Below are 21961 nucleotides of genomic sequence, written 5' to 3'. Positions count from 1 at the left end.
CCCTTTCACTCTTGCTGATACCCATCTGTCACAAATTACTCCTGACACTCTTCTCCACCCATTCCACCCTGCCTGCACTCTCTTTTTCACCTCTCTTCAACAATCCCCATTACTCTGTACTGTTGATCCCAAGTATTTAAACTCATCCACCTTCGCCAACTCTACTCCCTGCATCCTAACCTTTCCACTGACTTCCCTCTCATTTACACACATGTATTCTGTCTTGTTCCTATTGACCTTCATTCCTCTCCTCTCTAGAGCATATCTCCACTTCTCCAGGGTCTCCTCAACCTGCTCCCTACTATCGCTACAGATCACAATGTCATCAGCAAACATCATAGTCCACGGGGACTCCTGTCTAATCTCATCTGTCAACCTGTCCATCACCATTGCAAATAAGAAAGGGCTCAGAGCCAATCCCTGATGTAATCCCTCATCCACCTTGAATGCATTCGTCACTCCTACCACAGACCTCACCACGGTCACACTTCCCTCGTACATATCCTGTACAACTCTTATGTACTTCTCTGCCACTCCCGACTTCCTCATACAATACCGCAGCTCCTCTCAAGGCACCCTGTCATATGCTTTCTCCAGGTCCACAAAGACGCAATGCAACTCCTTCTGGCCTTCTCTATACTTCTCCATCAACACCCTCAGAGCAAACATCACATCTGTAGTGCTCTTTCTTGGCATGAAACTATACTGCTGCTCACTAATCATCACCTCACTTCTTAACCTAGCTTCCACTACTCTTTCCCATAACTTCATGCTGTGGCTCATCAATTATTCTTAAATATCAGCACCAGTACACGTCAGTATACTCCTCAGGCATCCTCTCACTTTCCAAGATTCCATTAAACAATCTCGTGAAAAACTTCACTGCCATCTCTCCTAAACACCTCCATGCTTCTACAGGTATGTCATCTGGACAAATGGCTTTTCCATTCTTCATCCTCTTCATAGCTGTCCTTACTTCCTCCTTGCTAATCCATTGCACTTCCTGATTCACTATCTCCACATCATCCAACCTTGTCTCTCTCTCGTTCTCTTCATTCATCAGCCTCTCAAAGTACTCTTTCCATCTGCTCAACACACTCTCCTCGCTTGTGAGTACGTTTCCATCTTTATCCTTTATCACCCTAACTTGCTGCACATCTTTCCCAGTTCGGGCCCTCTGTCTAGCCAATCGGAACAGGTCCTTCTCTCCCTCCTTAGTGTCCAGCTCATCATACACCTTTTCTTTAGCCTTCGTCACCTCTCTCTTCACCTTGTGCCTTATCTCCTTGTACTCTTGTCTACTTTCTGCATCTCTCTGACTATCCCACTTCTTCTTTGCCATCCTCTTCCTCTGTATACTCTCCTGTATTTCCTCATTCCACCACCAGGTTTCCTTTTCCTCCTTCCTCTTTCCAGATTTCACGCCAAGCACCCTTGTTGCTGTCACCCTTACTACATCTGCTGTAGTTTCCCAGCTGTCTGGTAACTCTTCACTGCCGCCCAGTGCCTGTCTCTCCTCCTCCATAAACTCAACCTTGCAGTCTTCCTTTTTCAGCTTCCACCATTTGATCCTTGGCTCTGCCCTCACTCTCTTCCTCTTCTTGACCTCCAACATCATCCTACAGACCACCATCCTAAGCTACTTAACTACACTTTCCCCTGCCATCACTTTGCACTCTTCAATCTCCTTCAGATTGACTCTTCTGCATAGGATGTAATCTACCTTCACCAACATGTCCATTGAAATCCGCTCCAATCACCATTTTCTGTCCCTTGGGTACACTGTTCATCACTTCCTCCAACTCACTCCAAAAATCTTCTTTCTCACCCATTGCACACCCAACTTGCGGGGCACTAACAACATTCATCATCACACCTCCAATTTCCAGCTTCATAATCATTACTCTGCCTGACACCCTTTTCACCTCCAAAACACTCTTGACATACTGTTCCTTCAGAATAACCCCTACTCCATTTCTCCTCCTATCCACACCATGACAGAACAATTTGAATCCACCTCCGATCCACCTGGCCTTACTCCCCTTCCATTTAGCACGCACAATATATCAGCCTTCCTTCTCTCCATCATATCTGCTAACTCTCTCCCTTTACCAGTCATGCTGCCAACATTCAAAGTTCCTACCCTCAGTTCCACTCTCTTTACCTTCTTCTTCTCCTCCTGCCTCCGGACACGTCTCCCTCCTCTTCTTCTCCTTCTTATTCTTCTTCCTCTGCCAACAGTAGCCCAATTTCCGCCAGCACCCTGTTGGCTTACAGTAATGGTGGCGGTCGTTGTTAACCGGGGGTTCAACCAATCCGGTATGGAAGTTTATATTGTTGTCCGCATATTGACTTGGCAAAATTTTACACCGGATGCCCTTCCTGATATAACCCTCCCCATTTATCCGGGCTTGGGACCGGCACAAAGAAACACATTGGTTTGTGCATCCCCTGTGGCTGGGCTAAAATGTAATAAGCAGTTATATGGGGAATGTATAATTTCTTTTTAAGTCGTTAACAGCATTTTCAACCTGATTTTCATTCTGTTTTTCCAGGTGTTCTGGTTATTTAATTGATTATTTGATAATTAACGGGTCTGACACTGAAGTCGTTGCTGCTATCATCATCCTGGGTGTCTGTTGTGTTGGTTGTTTATTGTCACTGTTAGGGTTAAAAGAAGGGAGCAAACTACATAGGAAAAAAGAGCAAACTACATAGGAAAAATGGAAAATAATAGGAAAAACAACAAAAGAGTTATTTCTTCTTAAATCACATAGAAATATTTCTAAATGTCTTATAAATGTAAAAAATATACTGTTGTGTTTTTCTGAATGCAGAATAAGAGAAGAGTGAAAAAGATCAGCTAATTAAATGAGATCAGTTGTTATCTATTATTATCACTGACTGTCAATCTGGTTGGAAGAAAAACCTGTAGCCGCAGTGGGTCCCCAGGATTCAGTTTGGGAACCACTGAATTAAACTATTCACAACGTGAAACAAACAAGAATTACTTTTAATCTAATTACTATCGGGCCCTGTCCCTGTGCCACATTAATGTGAAATATTACGTTGTTTACCTCACCGCCGTTATGGGACGCATATGTATTAAATCCTGCACTTATTCTTCCGTGCACTCCATTCTTCCAGGCATAAGCAGTACCTTGGAGCCCCGCAGCTAGTGGCATCCCAACACGCGCAGGGAACAGCTGTTTACTTATAACGTTAGTGGATTGAGAAGGTTAAAAAGAGTTGACTAAACGTGGTAACAATATTGAGAAAGATTTTCGCATGAATATTTTAGTGAGAGGAAACGCCACCAGAGGGAACCTGTGCTCCGTGTCAGTACTTTCGCATAAGCGCAATATGAACAAAAATAACTGAAAACTGCGTCTTAGCGTATTCCTGAGTAGTCTAAAAATGTCTTGCAGCGTCACAACTCCAGGCTGTCGTTAATTTAAGTATAGCCGAGGAGACACATCAGCCTGATGCTTTCCTGTCAAAAGTAAGGAGGCGGGCACTTGCCGAAATTAATAATATGTAGAGGAGTAACGCCGCTTAGTTTCGCTAGGCATCATGGAGGATGTAGTTTATATTGTTAACGAAGCTTTCGAAATGTCCTCGTTGAAAGAACTTCAAGTTCCAGTGTACCCTGCGGTAACCGCAGTAGCGCCGCATGCACCCCTCTGGTGGCGGGTTTGAAAGCAGAGTAGAGAACGTGCAGCTAGCTACAAGTCTGCCAACCTTCCAGCCGCCGGGCAGGTGAGTTATTTGCACTTTTTTATCGTATTATTTAGTGCTGGTTATTGTAAAAATAATAATATATCTGTTCTGGTAATTTGCCATTCATGGATTGGCCTGCTGCTTATTGACAAGAAAACAGGTGTAATTATAATTTTGTCACGTGATTTATTAAATTACATTAGCTTGGTGTAATGTATTTCTAAACAGCTTTTAGACTTCACGCCACAGGCAAAGAGTTGCTAATTTTCTGCAAAACAAATACCAGAACAGCTGTTCGACGACGTGTTGCCCAGCTGTTCTGTCAGTGCAACTGCGGTATCTCTCAGCATATGGCACTGTGGCGTCAAATATATGTTAAAGATTAACGTGCATCTTGTCATCCTAAAATATTTTAACAGTTTGTCAGAATGGAAATTTTTGACATGCTGAAGTACGTCGAACAGTTTCCACCTCCTAGGCTTCGTGTACTGGAATCGACGACTTGTTGCCTGACGACAACATCTCGCAACTGCATAGTGCCAAGAATCGTGGAAAAGACCATGATAGAACACGGAACCGTGTTTATTCGAACTGGCAGCGATCATAAACATAATCGTTTACTGTTTCGTGTACTAAATGGATACACAAGAATAGGTGCCTCAGAATGCCACCCACTGGCAGATGAAGATTGACGGCCTTCGTAAGAGCCCTCAATAATTTTCCGTTTATGTGGCAGCAGACAGTTCTGCAAGGGACTAGGGCTATCTATCTATCTATCTATCTATCTATCTATCTATCTATCTATCTATCTATCTATCTATCTATCTATCGAATTAGTGATGTGATAAATGTAAATGTTTGAAAGATCATGCCTGGATTTGCACAAGATTTTCCATAATGACATTTCTTCTCTGTTTTCACATCACCTCGTTAAACCATAAGAAGTTGCAACATTCTAAAAGAGTGCTGGTCTCTTCCAGTATAGCAATATTGTAACACACTTTTTTTTTAAGAAGAAGAACATTGCAAAGAAAGAAAGAAGGAACTTCTTTACCTACATCTTCAGCTTTTCACATTGTTCAGGCTCTGCATTTTGTAAGCTCCCTTTTCCCACATAATGATCATGGATTAATTGACAGGAGCGAAATTAGACCACCCCACAGATCCTGCACCCCATAATGAATCCTTTTGGATGCATGGTCCTGAAGAGTAATTTTGTTCGCTATTAAGCATAACACATGCACTAATTAATGGATGATGGTGTGGGAAAGATTTGACACAGACAAGGACATTTCCAAGACCAGACTGTGCCCAGGTGGAGACAATCAAACACATGTTTTGGGAGTGCAGTTTGGACACCAGGAGTGTGGATGAATGCAGAAGGATTATCGATGACGGCAAAAGATTTGGTTGTTTTGTAGTATGGTTTAATTTTGAAAAGAGATGGTCTAGCTGGAAATGGCAGAAGTTCAAGGGAAGCTTTTTTGATATGGCTTATTGTTAGCCTGGCAAATGGGATGCCAGGTGTATGCTGATAAAGAGTGGTGTGCCCAGAAATGTGCAGTGGAGAAAAAAAATGGAAAAGGAGCTAGTAAGGGAAATTAAGAATGATATTGAGAAGTGTCTGCGGTGGGCTGGCGCCCTGCCCGAGATTTGTTTCCTGCCTTGTGTCCTGTGTTGGCCGGGATTGCCTCCAGCAGACCCCCCGTGACCCTGTAGTTAGGATATAGCAGGTTGGATAATGGATGGATGGATGGATGGATTGAGAAGTGTTTTTTCACAGCAGTTAAGGAGAAATGGAAGAGCTTGTCGATATTGGGTAATGGGAAATAGGGCTTTACTAGGAAATGACTTTAAATCCAAAATGTGTAATATGAATATTTATTTAGTCCATTGTTTTAGAGGGTTGATGGTCTTTGGTTAAGAGATGAAAATGGGAAAATGACTGTTTCTTAACATGACTGTAAATTAACAATACAGTTTTTGTTGTATGGTGTAATGAAATTGTTGTGGATTGTTTTTATTAATGTGTAAATAAAACTTAAATTTACAAAAAAAAAATATAGAACTAAGGCTATTGAATGTTCCCACTTAATGAATGGCATTTAAAGGTACAGAAGAAAGTATGTTTGTTCCTTAAGAAGCCCATCATAAAATACTTCTGTCTTCATTCCTACAGATAAATCTAATTTCTGTTACACTACATTTCAAATAAATAATGATGTTTTGGATCAGACATTTCATGGTAGAGTAATTTAAAACAATGAAAGTGAGTTATTCTTCTGTCATAAGAATTGTAGGTTTTGATGAGTGGTTTCTGGTAGCCATGTAATCACAAGAGGAAAAATAACATCTCCTTCATTTCATTTCTACCTTGTCTAGAGGTGAGGAGATGTTTCTGTTTTTACTCACGAATGATAAATTGAATACATTGTTTACAGCAAAATATGTGTAAATAATTTTTGTTTTAAATATATAATGAAATGCAGCTCAATTGTAAACATATTTTAGTGCAAATGAATACTTCTAAACAGTAGTGTCTCTGCGTTAAGAGCAGGTGGACCACTGGCCCCCCTCCTCAGCCAGCTGAGGATGCTATTTTGAAGAAATTAAATAAGTAGTAAACGTGCCTCAAAAATGTAACATATTGTTAAAAATGTTTATAGCAAACTCAACTTGGTCATCACATTTTCACAGTTTTCTCTGATATTCCAATTTCTTATCTATAAAAATATTTCTTTTTGGAGTTTGGGAATTTTTCTTTGTGACTTCTAGCCTACTTCCACCTTCATGGTGTAGGGCATTTCTTCGATCCTGCAGTGTTCTTGTCCATACCTCTGCTTATGTGTGCAAATGTGCAGCCTAACCTTTTCAGTTCTGATTTGGTACTTAAAGGCTAGTGTTTTTTTAGGCAACCCATTAATTTATTTTTTATAATGCAACTTAAAGGGTGTGTGAACTTTCACACTTTGTTGTTTTGGAGTGGTTGTCATTATTATCATGAATCATATTGATTAATTATATACAATATAATTTAGTACTTTGCCCATTGAAAAAATTGGGACGTTGTTTAATTTTATTTTTTGATGTTGATATTGGGATATGTTTCAGTGCTGTCATTTGGTAGGTTCTACTGAAAAAAATGATACAGTATGTTGACAGATTTTCATTTTTTATTGCTTTATTTGACTGCCATTTTATAATTGCTGTAAAATGCAATTTCTCTCCCCTTCTTCCTCATGAGCAATTTAAATTTAATGGAGGCCATCTCTTTCCTCAGTCACACTCGAGTGACACGGGGAATGCTCTGATCATCCATAACATTTTCCATGATGCTCCAATTCTTTTTTCTCAGCTGCATCCACTGCTTGCCCATTTACTCCGTTGGCTGGCTCTCGCCTCTCACTTTGGATCAGAGGCAATACCTACTGCATTCACTTTCTTTTAACTCCAAGAGCCAATGCATTTAAGAAAAAGAGTAGGTTTTGAGAGTTCTATTGTTGAAGTGTGTGACAATAAGACACAGGAAACATCAAAGGTTTGGCGCAGCCACCCGTATAATATCCCTGGTTGCAAAATGGGTATTTTTTCTCAAGTTGTGAGTGGTACAATGTCCAAAACAGAAATGATTTGAGTTTGGTAAAATGGAGACTTTAAAGGCCGTGACTGGAATTGACGTCATCTGGCCCAGAACCGGAAATGATGTTGTCGAGACCGGACGTGACATCATCAATGGCGCCGGTACCTAGTGGGATTTCCCAAGGATAGACTACAGAGGACAAAGAGAGAAAGTTAGTGCAGCTCGCCACCCCCTGGTCTGGCATGTATAACTATTATTTAAGCCCTCTATCTGTCACCCATGCGCGCATGAGTGATAAGTGGTTGATCATCTTTCTCCTACTCATATACATACACACACACACACATACAGTCTATACAAGTTCTCATGTTGGCTCCGTCCTTTCTGACAGTATCTTTCTCTCCCAGGTTTATGTGGCACCTCTCCAGAATTTTCATTTGAAAAAAAGCCAGTGCATCTAAATAGGCTCAACTTGTGTATCATATGTACAAAGTGCTATGTTAATATTCTGTTTTTGACTTATACAGTTCTAATTGCCACTCCAATAATGTTCAAAACCATTAATAGCAAAGGTTAAAAAAGTAGGGATTAAGTATATCTGCACTAATTCGTGAGCTTGTCTATCCACACCCACAGACAGTGTTGAATTATAGGTAAACAGCTGGACCATATCTGGCTTAGTCTCTCGGTGCATATTTCCAAATGCACAAACAGTTACATCAATTTAGAATTATTTAGATATACTAAGAAACTGGTCAGTGTCTTTGGAGGATGGAACAAGACTACACTATATTTATGTATGAGTAAAGTGGGCTGTGGTTATAGTGGTGTGTTGGTGTTTAGAGTGTAGGTATCTTTATATCTTTGTGTGTGTGTGTGTATATATAATAAAATATATATAATATAGAATAATATATATAATAAAAACAAACTGATTTGTTCCTGATGTTTCTATTCCCATCTTTGGCTATGTGTGGGTATTTTTTTACTGATGCTTTCATCCTATTGATGCCTCAGCAAACCTCTCTCTCGAGTATGAAATGAGGGATGCTTAGACTATATCATGCGTGAGATCATATCTGGAGTACAGTGTGCAGTGCTGGTTACCACACTACAAGAAATACATTGCAACACTTGACTCTATGCAGAGGAGAGCAGCCAGGTACTGTAAATCTCAGAACTTAAGGGCATGTGGTACTTTGAAAGATTCAGAGAATTAAACTTCTTTAGTATTCAGCAGAGGAGGCTACATGAGGACCTAATCCATTGTAGAAGGCCAGGCCCTGGGCACAGACAGACAGACACTGTATGTCCAAAACACGCACGTTTTTATTAAACTAATGTCCTGCACACAACACAGTGCTCCAAAACAGTACTCAGTCCTTCTCTTCTCGACTCTCCTCTACTCTTTTCTTTCCAAGCTTCGTCCTCCTCCCGACACTTGCCCAGGAATGGAGTGAGGCGGCCTCCTATACAGTGCGTCCGGAAGTGCTCTAGGTGTCCCTTGATTAACATCTGGCAGCACTTCCGGGTGAAACAGAAGTGCTGCATGTTCAGACTCTGGACCTGTACAGGTGCCCCTTGGCGGTGGCCACGGACCCCCACCGTGTTGAGCTTCTAAGCTCCAATTCCATGGCCCCGATGTAAACCAAGGGGGCTGCCCTCTCGTGTCCCGGGGAGGTACTCCTGGCAGTATGCCCATTCCCCTGGTCTTCTCTTGGAAAGGGTGTCCCGTCCGGGCAGGATCCCCGGCCGTCCATCACACCATTGATAAAGTAGATCCAGCAGAATTATTTGAACTTAATGGTGGATCACGTATTTGAGGACACTAAAGGAAATTAAGGGACAGCGCATTTAGGACTGATGCTGAAAAGCACTTCTTTTTGCAGCAAGTTGTGGGAATATGGAACAAACTACCAAGATATGTAGATGAAGAGTACATCTTGACATCTTTTAAGAAGTATCTGGATGAAATATCTGGACAGCTTAGTTATTAGCTAAAGAAATGAGCTTAAGGGACTGAATAATCTCCTCTAGTTTTCACATTTCTTATGTTCTATCACCTATCAGGTGGTGAGCCTGCATAGAAGATCACATGACTTCTTTGGGCTGTGACCATCCATAATACTTAGATCACCAAGACATCACGTATAAGTATTATCCAATAACCCTTGCAAAGTTCAAGTTGATTTATTGAGAATCAGAATGCAAGTTCTACTTTTGGATTATTCTTTGTCTGGCCTCTCGCCTTAGACCCATTTGCCATAGGTAATGCTACCAAGAATGTAAGGGCTCTGAACAACATAGTTCTCCAGATCACTAACACATAAAAGGCCTTCATTGTTTTGTGGCCTAGCGCTGCACAGTATACTGGCGCTAAAAAGTATTCAAATATATAATTTTTAAAACAATAATATACCATGTTTATGTTTCTTTGGTACTGGGATTAATTTGTGGTGTGCAGGCATACACCGGCTTGACTGGCTCTCCAAGGGTCCCCTATTCCCTCCCAACACCACTGCACACTCTTCATTTATACATTATGTACATCTTCATGCTCAAATCACAAAAGGGCACCTTATAACTCCACTCTGTGGAGGAACAAAGCATCTGGGTATTGTTTTGGTGCTTTTACTGAGGTGCAAAACCAGTATTGGTTTCAAAGTTAAAATTTTAGTGTCAATTCAATCCAACACTACTGAGGTCAAAATCCTATTACTGAACTTTTTAAGAGGTGATTTATTGCATAATTTAAAGGGTACCGATTACTGATATTGTAGAAGTGTTGGGAAACTTCACTGCTCTCGTGGGGAATCAGAGAGATATCTTGAGGGATTTGGCTGGGAGGATTTGTTTATCTGATCTAAATCTATGAGGTAAGTCATTACTGGAAATTAGTACTTGTCGTGGATTGTTCTTAACAAATAATATATTTTTATATAAATGTACTTGCTACCACAATACCTTGGGTCAGATATCAATGATAATTGTTTTATCTGAGGCTGTATATTCTGTACATTTGGGTAAATGGGGACCCTGGACAGTGAATCAATCACCACCTGATGGTGTGCTGGCTTAGACAGATTGAGCATGTACTGGACTAACATGGAAGACACATATGATAATTAGAATGTCCTTAGATTGACTAGCAGATGTCTCTGTTTTGGACAATCTCAACTCTCTCCTGTGGAAGGTCATTGTCTGCATCTTAGGGACTATTCAGGAATTTGGAGGCTGAATACATCAACTATAGTCAAAATGTGTTTTTTGCTGGGAACCCCTGAGCCTATTGGTGAACACTAGTGGTGATGCCATCCCTGTAATTTTAGCAGGATGGTCTCCAACCTTTATTGAGAAGTTTCAAAAACCAAGTAGGTTTAGGCTGTAGTATATTTGAGGGGATCGTGGTAATCTGCAACTCTTGTCTCCATATGATTTACAGAATTAAAAAAGGTCAGTGAACTCGGGTCTTTGACATTTTGTGGAAGGATTAGTAAGACTATGGAGTATTAGCATTGTTTTTGCATGTCATTTAGTTCCTGTATTTGCAAAATGAAAGATGCTTTTGTATTCTTGATATAGTTAAATTTGTTTCAGTAGGCACAAGACTCTGTCAAGATTGCATCTGGTCTTCTCTTCTGTTTGTTATTTTCATGGATAGAATGTCAAAGCACAGCTGGGGTTTAGAGGGTATCCAGTTTTGAAACCTAATGGTTTCTTCTTAGCCTTTGCAGGTGATAATGTCTATTTTGCCTCATCCAGCTATGTTCCCTGACTCACAGTAGTATAATACTGTATATGTTGTCCTACCTAGAAAAAAAGGGTTTGTTTAGTTTGGTATGGGGTGTGTAGATATATGGAATAAATTACCAAGAAGCTGTTCTACCAGCAGTGAGGAATGCAGATTAAGTGACTCAAGGCCTAAAGATGAAATATAGTCTTTCCTAATTTTAACAGACATGGCAAGATTCAGCAATAAATTGGGAAGGAAAAAGTGAATAAACAACTAAAGAGAGTTAAAAAAAAAGAAAAAAAAAAGAAAGCCAGCATGCCATAACAGTAATGTTGTAGAAAGTGGTCATTTAAGGACTTTGAAAACTTGATGCTATGTTACTTTGGAGAACTTGGGTAAATAGAATTGATGAGCTCATTAGGCTGAGTGGTCTGTTGTTATAATAATTGCTCTAATATTTTAATGTTCAAATAATTAGCAAAATATGCAGTGACTTTCTCTCTGCTATTGCACTAAAAAGCCATTCACATGGTGTCCAATCTTCATATACCTTTACCCATTTCTGCTCTCAATTTTCTCTGCTTATCTTCACAGAAGACACCATTATATGCTTCTTTACAAAATACACAGGAATGTAATTTAAAGCAACAAAATAAGAATGTGCACTACATTATTTATTACAAAGATAAAGCCCAAAATGAAGATTCATTTTGTTAGCATTCAGCTACTGGATAGTATGGACTATAAGCTAAAGCAATGGCCTGTAAACTACACGGCTGCCCATTCAGTCCATTGCTTCTTGTCATTAGGCTTGGTGGCAGAACCTCATTCTTGCATTCAGAGAAAAATCAAAGTGTATGTAAAAGCAAGAGAACTGCTTACAGACATCTTTATCAAGGATGTTTACACATTTACTTTACTTAAACATGTAGCGTTTATAAGGATAGATTGTCTTGTTCTTTAATTAATATGCTGTTTATGCTGAGGGGAAACCTCAGTCTCAGTATTTTCAAGGTCTAATTTTTATTTAATTTTATAAAAATCTTTTAGTATGTTTAAATCAAACATGTTAGGCTTCAGCATTAGGGTGTTTTTACAAACATCAGAAGAAAGGCTTGGCTGACTAAATAAATGTGCACATCCGGGTGCTGAGGAGCCTTCTTCAGTATATATCATGTACAAACTTTAAATCATGTCAGTAGAAAAATAAAGACTTGTTTAGGTGAGGCCTGTTAAGCTACTACTCTCTATTCTGATATTTCTTGACTTGTCTTTCTTGGCATTGTTTTCTCCTGGTTTTAACCAACGCCTAGCACTGCCTCATAAATCAAAAGCCTGGGAGCGGGCTGGCCACTCTGGGTCAAATTTCCATTCCCTACACACCCTTACCTGCTGATTCAGACTTATCCTATACCCTAGCAGCACCTCTGTCTTAAGTTGGGTATAGTCCGGAGGTCATAATAAGCCAGCTGAGCCGGACCTCTCAGGAATGATGCCAGTGTGTGTACCCATTCTGCTCATTTCCAGGATGTAAAGGCAACAATATCTGCTGTTTCCACTGGATGGCCTCACATACCTGGTCATGCAACCCTGCCTCGGCAAGCTGAGTCCATTGTTCTTCCAGCTGCCTGTAACTCCACTGCCATGGCTTGGAAAGCTGTTGCAACAGTTGGGGTGACCCCACAAACCCATATATTATAATACAGCTTTTTAGCAAAAAAAAAAAAAAAAAGATACAGCACTGTGGAAGCAAATCTTAGATCAGACTATCCAAGATGGAGACACTTCTGGTTAAATGCCAGCCATTTGTGTATGCCATGTATATATTTTATTAACGTATGTATTTTAAGGAAATTTATTTTAGTATTTTATAGTCACTGAACAATAAGCCTACAGAATTTCATTTTGTTAATAAAAAAATAAACAGTCAACACCTGTGGTCTATAGTTCAATTATAAAAATACATTTTAATATAGGACATAAGACTTGTATTTGTCTAGTTATGCAAGAGTGTAAAAAGTTTTTTAAAGGGATAAAGAAAAAAAAAATCGAATCGGTATCAGAATTGTCCGATCAAGTAACATGAAATCAGTAAATCGTTATTGGCCTTAAAAATCTGGTTGGAACATCCCTAGTTGCAACCCATACTTTAAGAAACACTGCTCTGGAGCTGTAAATCAGTCTTAAATAGTGCATTATCAATATCAAATTTTGTTCATCAGTAAGTCACTTTTTCTGTAAAGGATAGTAAATAGGAAGAAGAGGGAAAATGAGGCAGGAAGTAAAAGTCTAGTGCTAACTGTTTTCTCACATTTTTGGAGTTACAGTGAAAACAGCAATTAACATGTCCGATTCTGAATAGCAGAGTAAATGAATCTGTCTTTATAAGACTATGAAATGATCCATATTATCTTCTTGGAAGAACTGAATAGATACCGTAGCATTAGCTATATCAAGAACATTTTAAAATACTTATGTTTACTAATTGTAGGGTCAGGAAGGCAAATAAGCCTTGTTGCTGAGAGAAAGAGCTTTGAATAAGTGGCTGGAGTGAGAAAGTTTATTAGCTTAACTGGAAGAGGTAACTGACGTCAGTGTTTTCTTGTTCAGAAAATGAATAGATGAATCGTAGTTTATTTTCCTGTTGGATGTTTTTCTAGTAGCATGTAATTGTTTATTCTGAGTTACACATACTACATATGGTATTCAAAGTAAGTAACAAGAGACAGAAATACTGTTTTTTGCACTTTAGGTTTATAACCTCAAATAGGTTTTTAAGGCTAAGAAACATTTCCTTTCCTTTCTTTCAAAAATGAAACTAACATTAAATGTTTATTTTGGGACTTTTTTTTAATTGAAGTAGTTTGCTCCCTGCTCGCTTCGCTTGCCCACCCCCTTCCTCAAACCCAGGGTGTGCTACGCGCCAGCTACTTCACGTCTCTGCCACTAGCGTTGTGAAGGGGGAGGGCTGAATGCATGCTAAGGAGATGTGGTTGGATCAACTGCTGGCTTGCTGCTGTCAAGCTGCGTGTTCTGCTTGTCGCGCTGAGCATCGATTATTTAAAAGCCTGTACAGCAGCTGTCCTTTTGTCTCACTGCCTTGTCTTGTGGGACGTTAAAGTGTCTCCGAGAAAATCACGTATCGTCTCCTTCCAAGCCTTCCAACATTTTTATTATAATAGAGAGGTGAATGCTTCAAATTCTTTCTAAGGAAGTCCTTTCATGTCTGATACTGTTAATATGTTTTGTTGTCTGGGGAACTTTTGTAACATTTTCACAGTCTCAACCCTGTAACCCTGTTAAATATAAGATTTATGTCTAGACTTTCAACTACCCATTTTGTCAATGTGAAAATTGTATGTTTGAGTAGGTTAAGCTAAAAATGGTGTGCCTTCATCCAGTTTGCAATATCAGTGAGACTTGCAGAGATTCTAGCAATTATAGCATTGATAGGAAAAATCATGGGACTTGATGATGCAACCTAGTCAAGATGTGTATAAAGAAATGAGAAGAGGGCCCAGTACTGATCCTTGGGGCACCCCCATGCTTGCCTGGTGCAGCTTTGACATCTATCCACACCAGGACACATGGTAGGATCTGTCCAAGAGGTAGGACTCAAGCCACCTGAGGGCAGTCCTAAGGGTGGCATGATGGATTTGGTGGGTGATCGTGTCAAAGACAGAAGAGCGACTAGAGAGGAGGTTGGAATCATCAGTGATGTAAAGAAAATTGTGATGTGTTCAGGAGGTAGCATACTGGATGGAGGTGGTAATGAGAATTGACTACTGAACACATTCACCCTTTCCTGAACAAAGTTATCAGCAGTTAAGGAGGTTGAAGGTGGAGGAGACAGAGAGTTGAGGAGAGGGGTGAAAGTGGAGAATAAGTGGCGAATAGCAAAAGTGTTGCTAATCCTATTTTTAAAGAAACGTACCTTATTATTGGTAGCAACAGGAGAGAAAGAGGATAGGAGAGATTGGTACTTATCCAGATAAGCCTTTACCTTTGACTTCCTTTATTTCCTTTACTTCCTCATCTGTCTTAAACCCTGTCTATAAACTGCATTGAGCTTCAGAAAGGCATGGGCAGGAGTGGCTTTCACATGCTAGCCTAGTGGAGAGAGGACAGACAGTATCAAGGCAAGAGGACAGAGTTGAGCATAGAGTGTCAGTGGCAGCATTGATGTCAAGAGAGGATAAGTGCTAAGAGGAGACTGCAGAGCAGAGGAGACTAGAGAAGAGAAATTGGTGAGAGATAGGGACATGGAGATGAAGGTGAAGGGACACAATGGGAGGGATTGCAGTGGAAAAATAGGGACGAAGCAGAGAGAACTGGATGAAAAATTGGTGAGATATCAGAGTTAAGATTGTTTTAACTCTTTATTCATTGGCTTCTTGCACGTGATAACTTTGTTTCATAAGAGATAAGAAAATAATGCCTACTAAAAATAGACATTTCTCAAGCTAAACACTGGCAAAGGTATACAGTAAAATCTACAGTAGGGTGATATTACATTTTTGAGATGCATTTATCTTTCATAACTACCTTCAGCATGTCTATATACTTTAGTTTACTTGAGATGATCGTGGCTAAATGAAGAACAGGACCCAGGGTTAGTAAAAGCTTTTTGCATACTACTGTTAAAAGCAAAAAAAAAAAAAAAAAGGAGCTGAAAAATGGCAGTGCTATTGGCAGTACCTTCATCTAGTTACCCTGTTGAGCAGGTGTTTAGTCATGTAGGGGTATTAATGCAGCTACTTTGTTCACATATAGATGATAAAACTTCATTTTCTGCAGGTGCAAATTATTGTAAATGATCGGGGATTGTTGAAATATTTAGTTAATTAATAAATATGCAAAATAAAACATGGTGGCACAGTTTATGTCCTGGGTCCTCCCTGCATAGAGTTTGCATGTTCTCCCTGTGTTTGCATAGGTTCCTTTTGGGTGCTCTGGATTCCTTCTATAGTCCAAAGACATGTAGGTTAAGTGGATTTGCAATGTTACATTGTCCTTAGTGTGTTTGCGTGTGTGTTTTGTCTTACGATGGGCTGGTGCCCTGTCTAGAATATTGGTCCTGCCTTATGCCCTGTGCTTGCTGGGATAGGCAGCAGTGACCCTACTCAGAGTATAGAGGCTTTTAAAAATAGATGGATCCATGCTCTGCAGTGACATACCTTTCATATATTTAAATACTGTGTGTTTTAGGCATACTGCACATTATTACGAAACTTTGGAATATTTGATAGTATATATACAAATAATTTAAACGTAAAACAATTACATACCAGTCACTGTTACTGGTATGTTAGTATAAGTTACACATTATCATAGTTAAATTAATTGTGGAGTGTGGCGATAATGTAAGCACTTTTTTTTTTAATGAACTCTTCTCAACTATCACTTGACTTGCTTGAATAAAACCATCGACTCCACTTGATTTGACTGAATATAATCCTTATAAGTTGAGACTTGACCTGAAACTTGAAGGTCAGGACTTACCTGAGACGTGAATATGTAGGGCCTAGTCACATCTCTGACAAAAACACCCAACCAAAACAAAACACAACTTTAGTCTAAGCCAAACAAAAAATCAAAACCTGAAATAGTTCCTAAATAATTCTTTTGGGATGCTAAAGCAATACTTTCTTGTAGGTTTTTTCCTTCAGGAAGTCTTAAAGTTTGGTTACTTGCTTAATTGAAGTAGCCACCTTATATACTATTGACTGACATGGGGTCTCAAGTCATGTGGCATGTGTAATGTATGCCTAGCAGCTATGCAGCATCATAGTAACCATAGTATATGGTGGTGCCCATAAACTCTACAAACACAAAATGACATTGCCCATGAAAAAACAGATATACAAAATGGTGACACAATGATGTCACAGAAGTGACAATTAAAATCTAAACAAATAAATTAATAGCACTTGGAAACAGAGGCAAATGTGAAAACAAATTTGTGATTAGAGGTCCATGGCAAAGTGCAGTTTTTAAATAAATAATCAGAAACCAGAGCGTGCAGGCTCCAATCGGGTGTGGGTGTGCACAAGCACACTTCGCTCTGGAGTTGGTTGGGATGCTTGACTGATTGCACACAGAGAACTGGAGAACAGGAAGCATTACAGAAATGGAGAGAAACAGAGAGCCGTGAGTGAAGTATTTTGTGGTGAAGCAGGACATGGCAGCCTGCGAGTGAGTGAGAGGTGAAGCGGTTGTTAGCCCCGCGGAGGAATGAAGGATTGACGCTTTAGGGGTGAATCGTTCAAGCTGATTATGTTCAGAGGAGCATGTGTGACCATGTTGGAATCCTCCCCAGGTATCCAAGGTACGCCAGGGGAGCAAGAAGGAAGATGGGAAGACAGCTGACCCCTGAACAGTCTGGCATCTGCAAATGTAGGCAGCCAAGACAGGAGGCAGTGGTGAGAACTGCAGCTGCTGGAGTCTCCACCGGCTGAGTGAGTTATGGGTGAGCCAGGGAGATAGGGAGGAAGTTGTACTGGGCTCGTCAGGGATCAGAGAAGGAGCAATAAGGGCCCAGTGACTGTGTTTGTTTTACTCTGCTTTTAACTCTGAATTTTAACTCATGAATTTTAATGGATTATTTATTTGAATGTTGATTGACTGTTTGAATCACTGCACTATTTGGACTTTCATTTGTTGGATTTTTAATAAAAGCAAAGACATTTATGCACCAAACCCTTGTTGTATGTATGTGTACTCATTTGCCCAGCTTGACGGTTACTGGTTCAAGAAGCTTCTGGTTGCAATAAGTTAGTGTGGAGCCAAACTGGACCATCATAAAATTAATATGTTACTGACCATAACAAATCAGAACCTAATTCATCACCAATAGGCAAAAGCCTGAAAAGCAGCAATGGTGGAGCACTAGTCATATGTAAGTCACATCAAAACATGTATACTTGTATTTACAACAAGGCAGATTAGAGTCCATTTATTTGCACTATGAAAAGAAAATCAAATGAACTTGGAAACATAAGGTGAAATTATATTTTGAAGGCCTGATATAACATATACATTTATATAAGATTGCATTTAATACATTTTCTGAGTGTTATGACTTTCTTTGCATTCTCCAGTTGAAGTTTAAGTAAATAAGCTATAGGGTTTCATTCCTCAAGAAAATAATAATAGTTTTTCATAGCTCATCTGAATCTAAGATGATTTAAGCCAGCAACACTTCTTTCTATGTTATTTATGCTCAAATATCTAAATTTAAAAGGGATTTATTTTGGAGAACAAACCTAGAGTATGGACTTAACTCCATGATGATTTAGCTGACCACAAAAATACTTTTTTCAAAATGTTTTATTTATATACAATTTGTTCATTGATTTATTATATGAATAATTCAAGCTAATATAAAGTGAAGTAAAACACGATGACATAGGACTGCTGAACTGCTGATTTAGCAATAGATAGATAAGATATGTATTGGGACAGTCCATGCAGTATGAAGAGCTAGCCTTTAATTAAAGATTACCATTGTTCATGTAGAAATGTGAAGAGTGCTGTATTAGGAGATTGAGGGAAAAAAAAACTGTAAGAGTTCTAGGTGTTTTTAAAGTGCTGCATAGAAGCTTACTTTAGAGTGTTTTGCAAGCCTTTGGCCCTAACGTATATGTGTGATGTAAGTTGTTTCCTGCTACAGCAGACATGCAGTTTATTAGAAGTAACACTACCTAATATACCTAATATCATATTACAGACGTATGAGAGTGGTATTTCTGCTATTGTGTTCTTTTAATCAAGGAAAATTTGTCTCAGTTAAAGTGTAACTCAGATGTATTTCCAGTCCTGCTTGTTCTATATCCATTCTCTTTGAAGTTTACCTTTTAATTCCCCTTTAAGCAGCGTTGGCACTGGAAAGTTTTTCTTCTTGGAGTTATTTAATTTTTTTTACAATATTAAATTGTCCAATTTGTCTGCAATATAATTCTGAAACTTTCTGTCACAGGCTTTCTCAGCAACTCTCAATGTTAGTTTATCTAAAATTTAAAACCTTTTTCTTTTGATTTTTTCCCTTTTTGTGTAACTAGGGGGCTCTGTCCCATGCTTGCTTCGCTCGCCAACCCCCAGGCGGGCACTATGCGCTAGCCACTTTATGGCTGTGCTGCTTGCATATGAGGAAGCGGATGTACAATTTTTAAACAGATTGTTATTTTCATGGGAATTGTTACATATGCATAATAGACCTAACTATTTTACATTACAGAGAGTAATTAACCATAGTAAAAAATAGTAAAATGTAATAAATTGAAAGAAAATTATGTTGTGTTAGAGGTATTAGTTGCATTATACATTTTTGTTCTGTTTGGTTTTGAAATTAACACGCAAATACTTTTTAACACTTACACTTTTACTGTAAAACTTCAGCAAAAACAACATTTGGAATTAACTTTTGTTCAATATTGCATTGAATTTTGATTCCGTGTTTGGACTTACATTGTGACAACACAACGTATAACTGCCCGTGAGTGAATATCGTTTCTTTCTTTCTAATAAATAAACCGACTTTTTTGAATGTTTGTCCGTGTGATTTGTTAATGATCATAGCAAAAGGTATTCTAACGGGAAACTGTAAACATTTTAATATGAATGGCATATCAAGATCTCCTTTGGTGTCTAATGTTTTCTGTGGAATATGTACTACATTACCTTTCTTGTCACCTGTTAAAATTTTACATGCTAGAATTGTTCGACCAATTTTGAATACAACTAATCTTGTGCAATTACATAGTCCATCACTCATATATAAATTACGCAATAACATTACGATACATCCTTCTTTCAACAGTAATTTGGCCTGTGAAAGACCGGACGGTGTTATCGGTTGTAGATATTCTACGGGATATTGTAAGTTGATGTTTTCATCTTCCGCACCATCACCACCAACTTTTTCAGCATAGTCTATTGATACACATTTAACCAATTTACTGTGTAACCGATCAACAATTTTCGCATTAATTCATTTGACTTCATCGTTTCTCGTTGCTAGGATTGCCTGTGTACTCATTTCTTCTGTTGATAACCCTTCAGGATGAAATTCTTCAATAAGATTTGGACATAATAAGTCTTCTTTTATTAACGTAAAAATTTATAAGAGCTGAGAGAGCAGAAACTGTGTCTGACAAGAGCATTCACACAAATGAGAGGTGAGAGGGCTGTGGTTTAAAATGGTTGAGACGAGGGTGGGATTTGAAAAAAATCTCTTGGCAATAGTCTTGTCTCAAGATTTTCTTTTATATTAGAGAGATGTATAGTATTTCTACTATCTTTCCCATGTACTGGAGTTTAGTAGCACAAGCTAACAGATAAGTACTATAATGACATGCTCAGTTGCTTATGCACTTTTATTATTATTTTTTTTTTACTTCTATGTAAAAAGTGAGCTGGTGAGTCACCCTATGATACTGGAGATTTCTGTCTTTTGTAGTTTACCTGGAAATTTCAGGTTCTCTGATGTTTGGAAGTCAACAGTCTGACATTAGCTTGCTCAAACCAAACCAAGGGTAAGAACAGATGGAAATAGTCCAGAAGGAGGTGAGAGCACAAATCGAGTAGTTGCGAGCAAGCCAGATGGTGAGGATTCTCCAGCAAGTCGCATGGACAAAATGGGAATAGGCAGTAAGCCAAAAAATCTCTTGGTCTGAGTTGTGACAGGCTCAGCCTTCTTATATCACGTTTCTTGCCCAGTCAGTATATGACATTCTTCCTAACCTCCAGCATGTCTCTTATGCTTCAGAAGAGGGAATTTGAAGTGCATACTCAGTTGTTGCCATAAAGCACTGGAGAAATATTGCTACCTTTGGCACCACAATCCAATTTTGAACAAAATTGCAGAAATAATTGGCAGCGCCAAAGATAAGTCAGAGCGCCTTCAACCAGCAACAAATTGAAGTAATTTGCCTGGATAGGGAAGAAGCCAGCACCTCAGCTGAAAGCAAGAGTAGGACTCCTTAGAACACAAAAAGCTGGAAAATAATAGTGGACCTGGGAAAGCACTTTCACCTCCCAGAATATACCTTGGAGACCACCTTCAGGCCAGACATAGTGCCATTTTCAGAATCAACCAAGTAGACAGTCACACTGAAGCTAACAGTCCCTTGGGAGAAAAGGATGGAAAAGGCAAATGAGTAGAAACAAGCTAAGTATGGAGAGTTGGTAGAGGAGTTCTGCAGATGGGGGTGGAGAGCATATTGTAACCCACTAGAGCTTTGCAGCTCAATCCTTATGTAAGGCTTACAGTCTCCTAATCATCACAGGAGTGAAGAAGAAGAAGCATGAGCTGTGGGCGTAAGCTTCTTGGGCACAAACTTGGACCTGATCACCCCTGGCTGTATTGCCTGGGAGAGGGTGTCTGATGTTCGAAAGACCCAAATTATCTGATGACCTCAGGTAAGATCCCTGATGATGTGCCTAAGTGAATCATTGGATGTATCAAAAATAGTCTCACACATACTGAATTTATAGTTGGGTCCATAAGCATTTGGACAGTGATGCAAGTTTCATAATATTGGCTTTTTGCACCACCCCAATAGATTTGAAATGAAGCAAGATGTGATTGAAGTGTGGACTTGAAGTTTTAATTTAAGTATATATTTTATGGCCTATTTAGAAAAGACAGCCATTTTTATACTAGGTGCTGAAAAGTATTTGGACAAACTAACGTAGTCACGAATATATCAATCACTTTCAGTACTTGGTTGAAAATCCTTTGAGTGCCTGAAGTCTGGAACCCATGGTCTTCTCCAAGTGCTGGGTTTCCACCCTGCTGATGCTTTGCCAAGCCTTTACTGCAGCTGTCGTCATTTGCTGCTTGTTCATTGGACTTTCTGCTATCAGTTTTGTGTTCAGTAAGTGAAATGCATGTCCAGTTGGGTTGAGGTCAGTTAACTTGGTCATTG

The 21961-nt window shown here is 39.2% G+C and overlaps 1 protein-coding gene across 2 annotated transcripts in view; it reads left to right on the top strand.

Moving 5' to 3' along the window:
* Positions 1–3683: 3683 nt before the first annotated feature.
* Positions 3684–21961, top strand: part of specc1 (sperm antigen with calponin homology and coiled-coil domains 1) — a 303837-nt gene continuing 285559 nt past the window's right edge. Inside the window, exon 1 of one of the 2 annotated variants that reach the window (XM_051930901.1) lies at positions 3684–3759. The gene's annotated coding sequence lies outside the window, so the exon portion shown is untranslated. The remainder of the gene's footprint in view (positions 3760–21961) is intronic. The other variant, XM_051930903.1, reaches the window with a different exon arrangement.

This window comes from Erpetoichthys calabaricus, chromosome 8 (assembly GCF_900747795.2).
Source record: "Erpetoichthys calabaricus chromosome 8, fErpCal1.3, whole genome shotgun sequence".
Classification (NCBI taxonomy): domain Eukaryota; kingdom Metazoa; phylum Chordata; class Cladistia; order Polypteriformes; family Polypteridae; genus Erpetoichthys; species Erpetoichthys calabaricus.
This window is presented reverse-complemented; position numbering and strand designations above follow the sequence as displayed.